The sequence below is a fragment of the Aotus nancymaae genome, unplaced genomic scaffold (genome assembly GCF_030222135.1).
Source record: "Aotus nancymaae isolate 86718 unplaced genomic scaffold, 86718_ANA_hifiasm-v0.15.2.pri h1tg000006l, whole genome shotgun sequence".
NCBI lineage: Eukaryota > Metazoa > Chordata > Mammalia > Primates > Aotidae > Aotus > Aotus nancymaae.
Genome location: NW_026988417.1, coordinates 18,986,019 through 18,998,268, shown reverse-complemented (window position 1 = coordinate 18,998,268; position 12,250 = coordinate 18,986,019).

Below are 12,250 nucleotides of genomic sequence, written 5' to 3'. Positions count from 1 at the left end.
GAATTTGGGAAAAACATAGGGGTGGGGGTATAGAATAAAAAGAGTCTGGTATCAGATTGAATGTAGGATACAGGAGACGAGAAGCAGTTGAAATAATTCATAAGTTATCAGCAGTGATTAGAATAGTAGAACAGTGGAACCATTTACAGAATTGAAAATGAGAAAGAAATGGGATTGGGTATGGGATGGGAGTGGGTCAAGGCAATCAACTTATTATTGGTCACATTAAAATTGGGACGCCTGTGTCACCACCATCCAGTCAATGATTTATATCCAGTTGGTAGTAAGAAGTGTGGATGCAACTTTAAACATTATCTGCACAAAAGTCATTGTTGATTTCTGTCATATCAACCAAAGAGGTTACGAGGGTTAGATGGGAAAAGTGCTGAGCATGGAGTTGCTAAGGAAAGGATTCTCTCACTCATTAACTTAATGTCCGGTGATATTGATTTGTGCCTCTAAGCGTTGAAAGAATTTGACATATCTGGTTTTAAGGAAGTTTTCTTTGATACTAATTGTGCTTTACCTGATATTTTGTTAAGGAAAAATCTTATAAGGTCTTGTATCCACAATACTCATGAAGTAAAAAAATCTTTGATTAAAGTTAGTGCAGCCAGAAAAAAAAAAAATAGGCAGCAACCAATTACCTCAAACTTTCCTAAAGGATCTTTCAGTTCATTACTTGTTATTTTGAGTATGGGTGAAAAGAGACAGCAACTGAAATCACCTTTATTTTGCTTGGCCTAAAGCTCAGCCTCCTAAGTATAACTGAAGTAAGCATAACTCCTTTCTGAGCCAAGAATTAAGGCAGTGAATTCAGCCATCAATTCCCACTGCATATGATGTGTAATCTAACAGATTTTCAAACAAGCACTCTGGAAACAATTAAAAGTAAGCAAGCTGCCCTGATCAAAGGCTGCTGATGTTTTAAATTGCACTTTGGTCACCCACAAGTAGTCTTTCAGAATGTGACTTGCCCTGTTGGGGCCTGGAGCATAAGAAAAGAAAATTTATGCTGTCCTGCTCAGTGTGAGTTTAAGGCTGTGGGTCATTAGGAAGCAAACACATTAGGGCTAAAAAAAAAAATAATTGTTTGGTGTATAGTCACTTGGGGTTTTAGCTTGAATCAGACCTCAGCTGTGGTGTGTTAGAAGTGTGTGCAATGCTGTATAAAAATTGTTTGTTGATATGTCATTGTCAAAAGCATAACTTCCCAAACAAACATTTGCAATTTGTGCCCATTTCAGAAAGATGAATACCATCATATTTGCGAACTGTACTTTGGGTTTCCATACAAACCTGAGTGATGTAAATAAACATGTTGCGTGTATTCATTCCAGCTCTGCAAACCCTCTCCACTCTCAACACGGTTTGAAAGTTGGTATCATAGGTGACCTTTAACTCATGGCCACAGATCCTCCACATCGACAGTGCGTGGCCAGGAAATGGACGGCCCACTTAACCCTGTTTCATCCAAGAAACATTCAAATGCTGTCCATGACTTTAGATAAGATTTCCTCTTTGGTTCACACATGCATTTTTGGTAATGGGAACTCTTAATATGATGCAACAATAATTGTTTTTTAATAAAAATAAGGAGATGAGGCAAGGCCTGTTGGCCCACTTCCTTGTCAGTAAACACAAACTCATGCAGTTAGTGATGGAAGCAAACGCAACTAAACAGCCCAAACCCTTACAGAAGAGGATAACACGGCCAAGGAAAGTTGAGATAACTGGCTGATTGTCTGAGAGTTAATTAGTGGTAAGTCTAGGACTAGAATCTGGGTATTTGAATTCCCACTAACATTCTTCCCACAAAACGATATTGCTTCCATAATAAAGATAAAACTTAGAAAAGAAAGGTTCAAATATATTAGGCCATGCTAAAAAAAGAAACCAAAATAAAGCTATACCTTTGTTTCTTATAGCCAGATTATAAGCACCTAGGATTTACAAAACTCACCATGTTATGAATTACATTTACTTTTTGATACTGCTTAACATAAGCATTGTAGTTCTTCAAATAACGCTTTCAAATGCAATGGAATATGTGGTAGGCTGGATTATAAATCCCAATTCTTCATTTTCCTGGAGTATTATTACATAGGAACATGCTTGTAATGGTTTTTTAGTGAGTAGAGTTTACTTCCCTGTACCTTTCTTTGAAATCGACTGTTTTGGACAATTCACGATTTCCCAAAGGATTGCATATTAGCAAACGCGTTGGCAGAGCTGGAAATGCCCTTGCCCTCATGTGCTCCTGCCTTTTCTTGTGAACATACCTAGAGAAACCACAGGTACAACCCACAGTCAGAGTCAAGTGCAGTGAAGACCAGTTTAGATTAACTGAACTCCAACTGACCACTGATGTGTGAATGACAAAATAATTGCTTATTGTGAATCCCTTTATAGTTTGATAATGGTTGGTAAAGCAGCAATATTAGGACAATCATAACTGATGAACATTATTTTCTGTGTGAGTCCACTTATGTGAGACTTCTTTTACTGCCCAAGGTAAATGATAAATAAAGCCTTGAGTTCAAAGTCTCAGAGTTGGGTAGTAAACATCGCCCAGCTGAGCCATGCTGAGTTTAACTTATTTAATTTTTGCTCATTTTACATTCATGAAAGTTTAGGAGTGATACATTTTATAATTATTCTCATTTACAGTTCTGTTCACAAGGAAGTTTATTAGAGGTTGAATGTTTGCCCCTGTTCAGAATTTATATGTTTAAGCCCTAACCCCCAAGGTAATCGTATTTGGAGATGGGGCCTTTGGGAGATAATTAGGTTTAAATAAAGTCATGAGGGTTGGGCTCTCATAATGAGATTAGTGTTCTTATAAAAAGAAGAAAAGAAATTAGAGTCTCTGTCTCTCCCTTCTGCCATTTGAAGACACAGGGAGAATGTAGTAGTCCCCAAGAGAGAAAGAAAGCCTTCACCAGACACGGACACCTGCTGGAGCCTTGATCTTGGACTCCCCACCTTCCAGACTGTGAGAAATAAAAGCCTATTGCTTAAGCCATCCAGTTTATGTTATTTTGTTATAAAAACCCAAATGGAATAATGTGTAGTATAATGATGATCAAGTATTACTTCCTAATACTTGAGGATATAAACCTCACCTCTTTACAGCTTTTAAAATTCATCTCTCTCACCATACAAATGAAAATGAATTGGAGATTTTTCTCTCTTAAGTTTCATTGTTTTCAGACATTTTTTTGTAACCCATTATAGATCAATGACCTGGCTATACAATTCCTTAGTTCTCTTTTGGATAGTTCTCTCAAGAAGATGAGTAGAACTCAGTGATGAGGAATCCAGATGTGTTTGCCAAGAGATGAGAGAGGCTGGCAGTGGGCACGCCTGGAAATTACTGTCAGTCTTGAAAAAAAAGACACTAGAGAAAATTATCTCTAAATATTGAGGGAAGGTGTTTTCTTCCCGGGTCCACAAGGGGCAGGGTTTCAAAGGCAAGAACTTCCCAGCGACATGCCTGATCTGCTTTCTTTCAAGTCTCCATCGGGGAGCCTAGAGGTCTTTGTCTAATTATTGCGTGCAGGAAGGTAGACTGGCCAGGTGAGCTTCTTTTGTTTAGAAAAGGCACCGCGAAAAGCTATGGGAGGACTCTAGGCCAAACAATCAATCAAGTGTCAGAATCAAAGATCAGTCATTCCAAGGGAAGTTTGACTTCTCTCATGGGATGAGAACTTGAATGGGGCTGCAGTAAGTCCCAGATTAAAAGACCCCCTGCCGCTCACCTGTGCGGATTTTCCCTCTCGGGGATCCCCTCCCACAACAGCGTGGGAGCTCGCTGGCTCTCTCTATTTCTTTCTCTCTGCCTAAATAAATCATTTTCTGCAAAATTCTTGGGGTCCGATATTTACTTGAACAGTATCACCGCGCCAGGGCCTCTTACCCATTCTTGGGTGGAGGAGAGCCCCAGGACCTGAGTACCCCAGTGCACCTCCCATCGTGGAGCTGAGCCATCATTTCTTGCCCCGCGTCCCGCAACCCGGTCACAATATGTTGGGTTTATTCTGGAAAAGAAATAAGGATTATAATCTGGAATGCATGGGATCACAAACCACCAGTGCATTCAGTGAGAAAAGGGTAAAGGGGAGTTTAATTTTTTAAAAAGCAATTTACGTAAGTTGCTTAGAAACAGAGTTCGTCAGAGGTTCAAAGCCAGAGTTGTTGCCAGTTTCTTGGTGGAGATGCCCTTACTGGGCAAGTGTTCCGAGAACTTCTTATCGGAATCAGTGCTGTCCTAAGAATGTCTAGTGATAAAATTTACCAAAGCAGGAGATGCATGAAGGGTTTTTAGGAAGTCCTTGGAAACAGTTCATATCTCCTACATGTAAATATGAACCTCCTCTCCTTCCAGCTTTCCTGGTCCTGTTTTGGCTGAGTCTGAAAAAGAGTGATTTTATCCTAGTGTATGCGACTTCCACAGTACCCAAATATGAGGCAGGGCCTGGCCCCTGAAGGGTAACGTGGCTGTAACCAGCAGAACGGTAGAGGAGTTCACAAACATGCCTTGAGCACATAGTACATTCTCTACTCTGAGCTAAGCTCCAGAGATAAGATTATGAGTAGATATGACCCTCTCCTTTGAGGAACTTAAGTTGCGATTGTGAAAAAAGGAGCAGGAAGGCCTTTCTTCTTCTTTCAATATAATATTGAATATTGAATATTTGATTGGAAAGAGGTCATTAATTTATTTAGTTGCTTTTGTCATAAACCCAGATGAGAAACAAGTATCCAAAAATAAGACCACGTATGGCTTCATGGTTACAATATCAACATCCCATCATAGACCCACTTACTTACACTTCAAGCCCTAGCTTAGGCATCATTCACTTTGTGACGTTACTGTGATGTAGCTGATGATAAGACAAAAATATGCAGGGCTCACCCTTTACTGCCTTCTGGTCTTTACTGCAATGCCAACTTAATCACTGAGACCTTCCAGGACACTCTAAATAAAATTATATCTCCCCGGGACATCTATCTCTGTACCTTGTTTTACCTTTCTTTTCAGAAACTATGCGAAACATTTTTTATCTTATTTATCTTTCTACTTTATTGACTTTTTCTCTTATCATAATGTAGATTTCTGAAGATAAAAATTTTTGCCTGTTTTGTCATCACTGCTGTTGTTTTTCTTTACCATACAACTGATGTCTAAAAGAGCACTCCAGAGGTTGGGCGAGGTGGCTCAGGCTTGTAATCTCAGCACTTTGGGAGGCTGAGGCAGATGGATCACAAGGTCAGGAGATCAAGAACATCCTGGTCAACATAGTGAAACCCCATCTCTAATAAAATACAAAAAATTATCCAAGCATAGTGATGCGCACCTGTAGTCCCAGCTACTTGGGAGGCTGAGACAGGGGAATTGCTTGAACCTGGGAGGCGGAGATTGACGTAAGCCGAGATCATGCCACTTCACTCCAGCCTGGCAACAGAGCAAGACTCTGTCAAAAAAATAAAAAGCACCCAAGTGCATGTAGGTTCTGAAAAAAATGTTTGTTGTTGAATGAAAGAATTCATAAGAAGTTTTTGATATGTAGAATAGGGTTCTACTTGGCTTATAATATTTCAGACTTTAAATTTTTCACAAAGGGACTAATGCCTAAGCTAATGCTTGAAGTGTAAGTAAGTGAGTCTATAATGGGATGGGGTGTGCAGTCACAAGCATCTCAGCATCAATGATCCATGTTGATTTTGTAACCATGAAGCCACACTTGGTCTTATTTTTGGATACTTGTTCCTCATCGGGGTTTATAACAAAAGCAAGTGGATAAATTAATGACTTCTTTCCAGTCAGATATTCAATAAAACTCGTTCCAACTGACTTGGCATCAAAGAAGAAATCTTACGTGATGAGAATGCAATTCAGAAATTCAAAGTAAGAATCTCCATCATCAGAAAGGTGGCCCTGTGGAGTGGGGGATGGCTAGGGTCTTGGGAAGTGAATTGGAGAATCCGGGGAGAGTGATATTCCAAGCCCTGTTTTCACGAGCTGCAGTTGCATAGAGTTCTAGCTTCAGTTTTGTGGTGGTGGAGTATAATGCCTTGCAAGCAAGGCCATACTTTACTGCAGGGTTAGAAAACATTCAAGCAGAATGATTGGACCAAAGCTTATGCTTATATTTTAAGTATGAATGGAGAAAACTGTGATAGTAAATCACCAATTATTTATTGAAAACTTACTCTCCCTTGGTCTGTCTGGCCTCATTTGATCCTTGAGATAAAACCATATGGCAAATAGTATTTTTAAGTTGTTCCTGATGAAAAATGTAGTTAAATAGGTTAAGTAACTTATCTGACATCACTCAGCTAGAAAGAAGAAAAGTAGAAAGTACTTATTCATTCATGCAGTTTTTTTTCTGATTTGGTAATAAAGAATTATTGAGCATATGCTAGCTCTCTGCTAGTCCTAGGAATATCTTGTGAACAAAAATGACAATGATTGCCTTCGTGGACCTATATATGAATGAAGTCTAAATTCAAACACAGGCTGCTGGACACTTGAGCCTGCACTTTCAGCACTTAAATTATGGGGAGAGGAAGAAGAAAGGGGATGGAAGGAATGAGAGGAAGAGGGAGAAAGGAGTCATTGGAAACTGCTGTTCAGGAGAGTAAAACGGCATGAGGAAATAATTATTTGCTTTGTCCCAGAGGCCAGTGGGAATTCATTAATTCATCAACTAGACTATTCATTTAATAAATATTTATTGAGAACTTACTATGATTCTGACCCTGGTCAAGGTACTGGGAATACAGTTGTGAGCAAGACAAACCAGACACTGAATCCATTAATTTTAAATAGTAATAGAGACCTATGATAAACAGTGACTGGGCCTTTTGAGAGCAGCATTCAAAGTGGGGTTAGGGGAAGACCTGAGACCTATCTCAGGGCTGAGATTTGAATACAAGAAGAAGAAGAAGGCATCCATGTAAGTTATTCCCAGCAAAGGGGAAAGTGAATAAAAGCCCGTAGGCAAAAAATATTCAGCTTTTTTCAGGAATAAACCTGGAGTCTAGAGTTAAGAGGGCATTTAAGGGGCAACAGGCTGGACTGGTGTAAGAGGGAGGTAGTAGCCCGATCATATAGTCTTGGTGGTTATAGCAGGGGATTGATTTGGAGGAGAGAAGATGGAACATTTTTCTTTTTGAATTGTTGTAGTTTAGCTCTTTGAAGGCTCACACCCTACAGGAACTATAATAGGTTGCATCTGACCTTCAGTAGATTAATAAAAACATCCCCCGTTAAGCCCAGGAGGAGAGTGCCCTCAGAGGCATTGCTTTTCTGCTATTGAAATACTCTGGTCATTACTGGGAAAGCCCACAGCACTAGCTGAGGCTGTGTGTTCTGTTTTATGTGTTGTGCAAGATTTTGCAATTGGAGATTACATAGCACTTCATTGATAAGATCATTAATGGTTTTTCTAGCTGCTATTAATTGTTTTCATCCATTTATAAATTGTGCCTCTGCAAACTGGCCCCAGGGTATAAGTGCAAAAATTGAACTTTGATTATAATAAGTAAAGTATTATTAACAAAAGCAATTACAGTTAATGGCTTCAACTAAGGAAAACAAAATGATAGCCTTTAGTGCTTTCCCACTGGGTAAACCAGATTAAATCACTTGCAGAAAAGAAAAATCTTTATTCTTGATCCCACCAAATGCTATAACTAGATGTTGCCTTTGGATATTTCTAACCCCTTCATTCAGAAGCATAAATGAAGGACTGAGCTACACAAAGTTATTGCTAATTTTTGCTGAGATGATGCTAGATCATGAAATTCAAGATTTTAATATAAGTATTATTTGCCTGATGTTATAGACGAATGAACTGAGTTTCCGAAAGTTTGTCTAACTTCACCCCGTCTCATAACTTAAAAGTAGCCCAAATCATTTTTCCTTCATTCAGGATTTTTTTTTTTCTGTTTTCCCTGAAGTCTATGATCTGATCTAGTATTATTATGTGATATTGGAATGATTTCTAAAAGAATCAAAATAAAGATTCAAGTTTACCAGATTTTCTATTTATTACAATTTCCTATCAAAAGTGTTTACCTTTATCATGTTTACTAGCATGGTCATTGAAGACGGTGAGTGATGCAGCTCAAATACTCTCTAGGAAAGGGAGGCTCAGAGAATTTAAGGAGTTTACATCCGATCACATCACTTTCAATGGGAGACATGCTATTTAAAGTCATAACTCTGTATCCAAAATTAAATTCTTTCCAAGAGATCTCAAGGCTACTTTACACAGGAGCCTCCCTTTTCACATAACAGGTTAATCACACTGAAGGAATAAAACAGCTTACAGTATTAGCCATGGACTCAGTTCTTAGCTCACTTCTGACTTTCACATACTCTACATTTCTCCAGGTCTGACCAGTCATTGGCTATTTATGAGATATTAATCTCAGTATTACAATCCATATCTTGCTGACTTTGGCCCTTGCTTGCTCACATAGTTCCTAGCAAAGTTTTCTCACTTGTGTTTGAGAGTCCAGTTCATGAGCTTGTGGACATGTCTGTGGTCAGGCTCACCTCCCAGAGTTTCTGGACTTAGTTCCCTTACTTGCTGCAGCTTCCTTGTGAACAGTCATGCAGTGTGGAAGTGAAGGCCTGGCTCACTGTTAAAGATGTGCTCTGTGCTAACATTTCATCTGGCTTTCCACATGCCACGAGACTACCGCCTTCCTTCCAGGTTCTAATCTATAGGGAGAATACACACAAGAGGCCAAAGAGGAAAAACATTATGAACTTGTTAATACTTTGATTAAGGCATGCAGGTTTTACCCAAGGCTGAAGTGGTAGTCTCATCCATTATCCATTATTATTATTATTTTTTTTTTTTGAGACAGAGTCTCACTCTGTCACCCAGGCTGGAGTGCAGTGGCATGATCTCGGCTCATGGCAGCCTCGGCCTCCCAGGTTCAGGCGATTCTCCTGCCTCAGCCTCCTGAGTAGCTGGGATTACAGGCACCTGCCACCACATCCAATTAATTTTTGTATTTTTAGTAGAGACAGGGCTTCACCATGTTGGCCAGGATGGTCTCCATCTCCTGACCTCGTGATCCACCCACCTTGGCCTCCCAAAGTGCTGGTATTACAGGCGTGAGCCACCGTGCCCACTGGCCTATTCTTTTATTTAAAATACAGGGTCCCACAATGAAAGGCTGATTTTATTATGCATTAAACTTTAGGTGGAGAAATTTGACCAGAGGGAGCAGACCAGCAGGAAGTCATGCTTAGTCTACTTAACACATAGAAAACGAATTCAAAACGACCCCATCCTTCACTAAGAGTGTGCAGTTCAAGAGAAACAAATAAATAAAGGAAAAACAAAGAATACACAAGAAGGTGAGGTCCATTGCATTTGTGGTATAGTAACTGCACATAGTGTAACACAAACCAAGTAATGCCAGACTCTCACCATTCTTATCGATCAGATAACAGTCTTTTAATAAAGAAGGCTTGCAAGAGAGGGGATGATGAAGAAACAGAGACATTCTTGAAATAGCGCTTCCTAAAGGGGGTACAATTGCTGCTGAAAGGCTCTTCTTCAGGGAAACATGAGGACATTGCCAATGCCTCCAAAGCACACATTGCCGCATGTCCTGCAAGTCTTACTTGGCAGATGTAAAACCCTAATGTCCAACTAAATGGGGAGAATAGTCTTCTGTCCAGTTGAGTGGTCCTTTATTATCCCTGCCCTGAAGCAGCATATATTTGTATTAAATATCTCAAAGTGTCCTCTGTAAAAGGACTATTGGAGCCTCCTCTCCTTATGGCTTGGATCTAGTCCTCCCGGCCAGGCAGAGGCCTGATAGTCATCAAGGTTTCCTCGCTTCCCTCAAGGGAGAGAATCATTGGTCTTCTCCTTCAATCCAAATGGCCATGCACTACCCTGCAAATTAGCTCTTCAAACAAAACCCTCCTAGAACTTCCCTTTGCCTGAAACCTGTGGTTATCAGAGCCTAGCATCAGACAGAGATGAGCTTGTAGCCAGCACTGGGATGTTGTCTGTCTTCTCCATATTAGCAGTGTGCTCCAGTCTTTCTCTGAATCTGGGAGTCTCTCCTAACCCTTCTAGGTCATCACTATTTTCCATTTCTCTTTGCTCCCTCCTTAGTTCTATTATGTCATTTGCCATGCCCTCTGCTTTACTTGGGTAAAAATACATGCAGAGACACAAAATCAGAACAGTTTTCAAATCAGAAAATGTTATTTCTAGGGTGTTTTGTCATCATTAATTCTTTACTCAAAACCTACATAATACTTCTTACTCTCTTGCTTGCTTTACTGATTTATTATTTATAAATAATAAATGTTTATAAATACTTATTTATAAATAAATATTTACTGATGCACTGGTTTACTGATTATTTCTTATCCAGTACCTGCTATCTGCAGTCTCTGCAAAAGATGTTCAAAATACCCATAATATAGCTCAGACCCTGCTCTCAAGACACTCACACTTAACTGCAGACGTCAACAAATATTTGAAATCAAGCATGATGTAATATGTGATTGGGATATAAACCAAAGAACTGGTTAGTCAGCATATGGTGAGTTCAAATTCCAGCTCTATTACATGCATGTGATGCAATTAGGGAAATTATTTATACTCCCTATGCCTCAGTCAACTTACCCGTAAAATGGAGATAGTGTTAGTCCCTCTTCCACAGGGTTGTTGCTAGAATTAAGTGAATTAATATATTAAAAGAGTCTTCCAATTTTGCCTGGTCCAAAGTAAATGAAAAAAAAAAGCGTTGCTTTTACTAATTGGTGACAAGAAGTGGAGTGCGTGATAAAGTGGAATGGAGTAGGTGCTGTCCACGGATGTCTTTTCTTAAGAAGGGAATATTTGAGCTGTGCTTTAAAAGAAGAGAGGATTTTGCCAAGCGGATGAGGTGTGGAAGACATGCCAATCAGAGGTGAGCATGTGCCAAAGGAGAAAATGTGCAAAGACTTCTTTGAGCACTCCGCATAGAGGGATGTGGCTGGAGTATAGGAGAGATGGAAGGAAATTTTGAAAGGAAAGAAGTATGGGAAAGAGGCTGGGCCAGATCTTAGAGAATTCACAGATGTTCTGGAAAGATGCTTACGTCTCACTCTGTGGAAAACAGAGTTTGTGGAGTGTTAAGCAGATTTGCTTTGTCAAACCATGACTGTGGTCTCAGGTAACTGTTTTCCCCTTTAAAAATAATGGGATGGTAAAGAAGGTCACATATACATTTCCTTCTAAGATTTTTTTTTCCCGAGGTGTGTCCATTTTCTTGTTGAAGATTGACTCATGAAAGCCAGAAAACATCTGCCAATCACCCTGGGTTACATAAATGAACTGATTTTCTGGATATACTCATGTTTCAGATTGTTTTTCCTCTCCTCTCTCCAAAAATTCTGAGGGTTTCTCATCGAACTCTTTGCCTTGGTCATGTTTATTCTTCCACTTCCTCTCTGGAAAACATCCAAACCTCAGGGTAACCAGGAAGAGACTACAAGTTAGACGTTATCCCTTCTGAAAAGTGACTCACAGATGAAAAGTATTTTTTCTCTATTGGACTAACATCTGATCCAGGATTTGGATTACTGGAAGTTACTAGAACTCTGTGGAAAACTGAGTGTGTAAGCCCTCTTCACCTTGCACAAAATGGAGTGTGCTTGTGCCTACAATAACAACTTTCTCCCTCCCAAGTTCTCTGTTACTTGATCTTGTTATTTTTTTTTTTAATTTACTGAACAGAGAGAGTGCAAATTTGTTGAGCATGACTCATTATACACAATGCATCTCTCTGCTGTAATGCACCAGTGCTTCCAGAACAACCACATCTTAGCGATATCAAATGCCATTATACAGTCAATAAAGTGTCAGAGAAACACCGTGGGATGACCTCATTGTTCAACGGCAGATGGACCCTGTTTTAGATAGCAGCCTCAGTCCTCAGGCCCAGGTTAAAGTGTCTCTGTGCCCTCATTCATGCTCACACGTGTTTGGCAGCAGAATTATGGATGTCAAATTCTTAATAAGTTTTCTTCTCTTTTCCCGCATGGCCTGAGTTCATATCTTTAAGGATTCATATTTCTTTTTCTATTTTGAACTAGTCTCATTTAATTTCTGTGAAACTTATCTCCTCCCACCCAACTCTGCTAAAAAAATAAAAGTTAACACAATAATTTCTTTATTTTGTTAGATATTTAAGGGAAAAAAACCTTAGTGTCAGT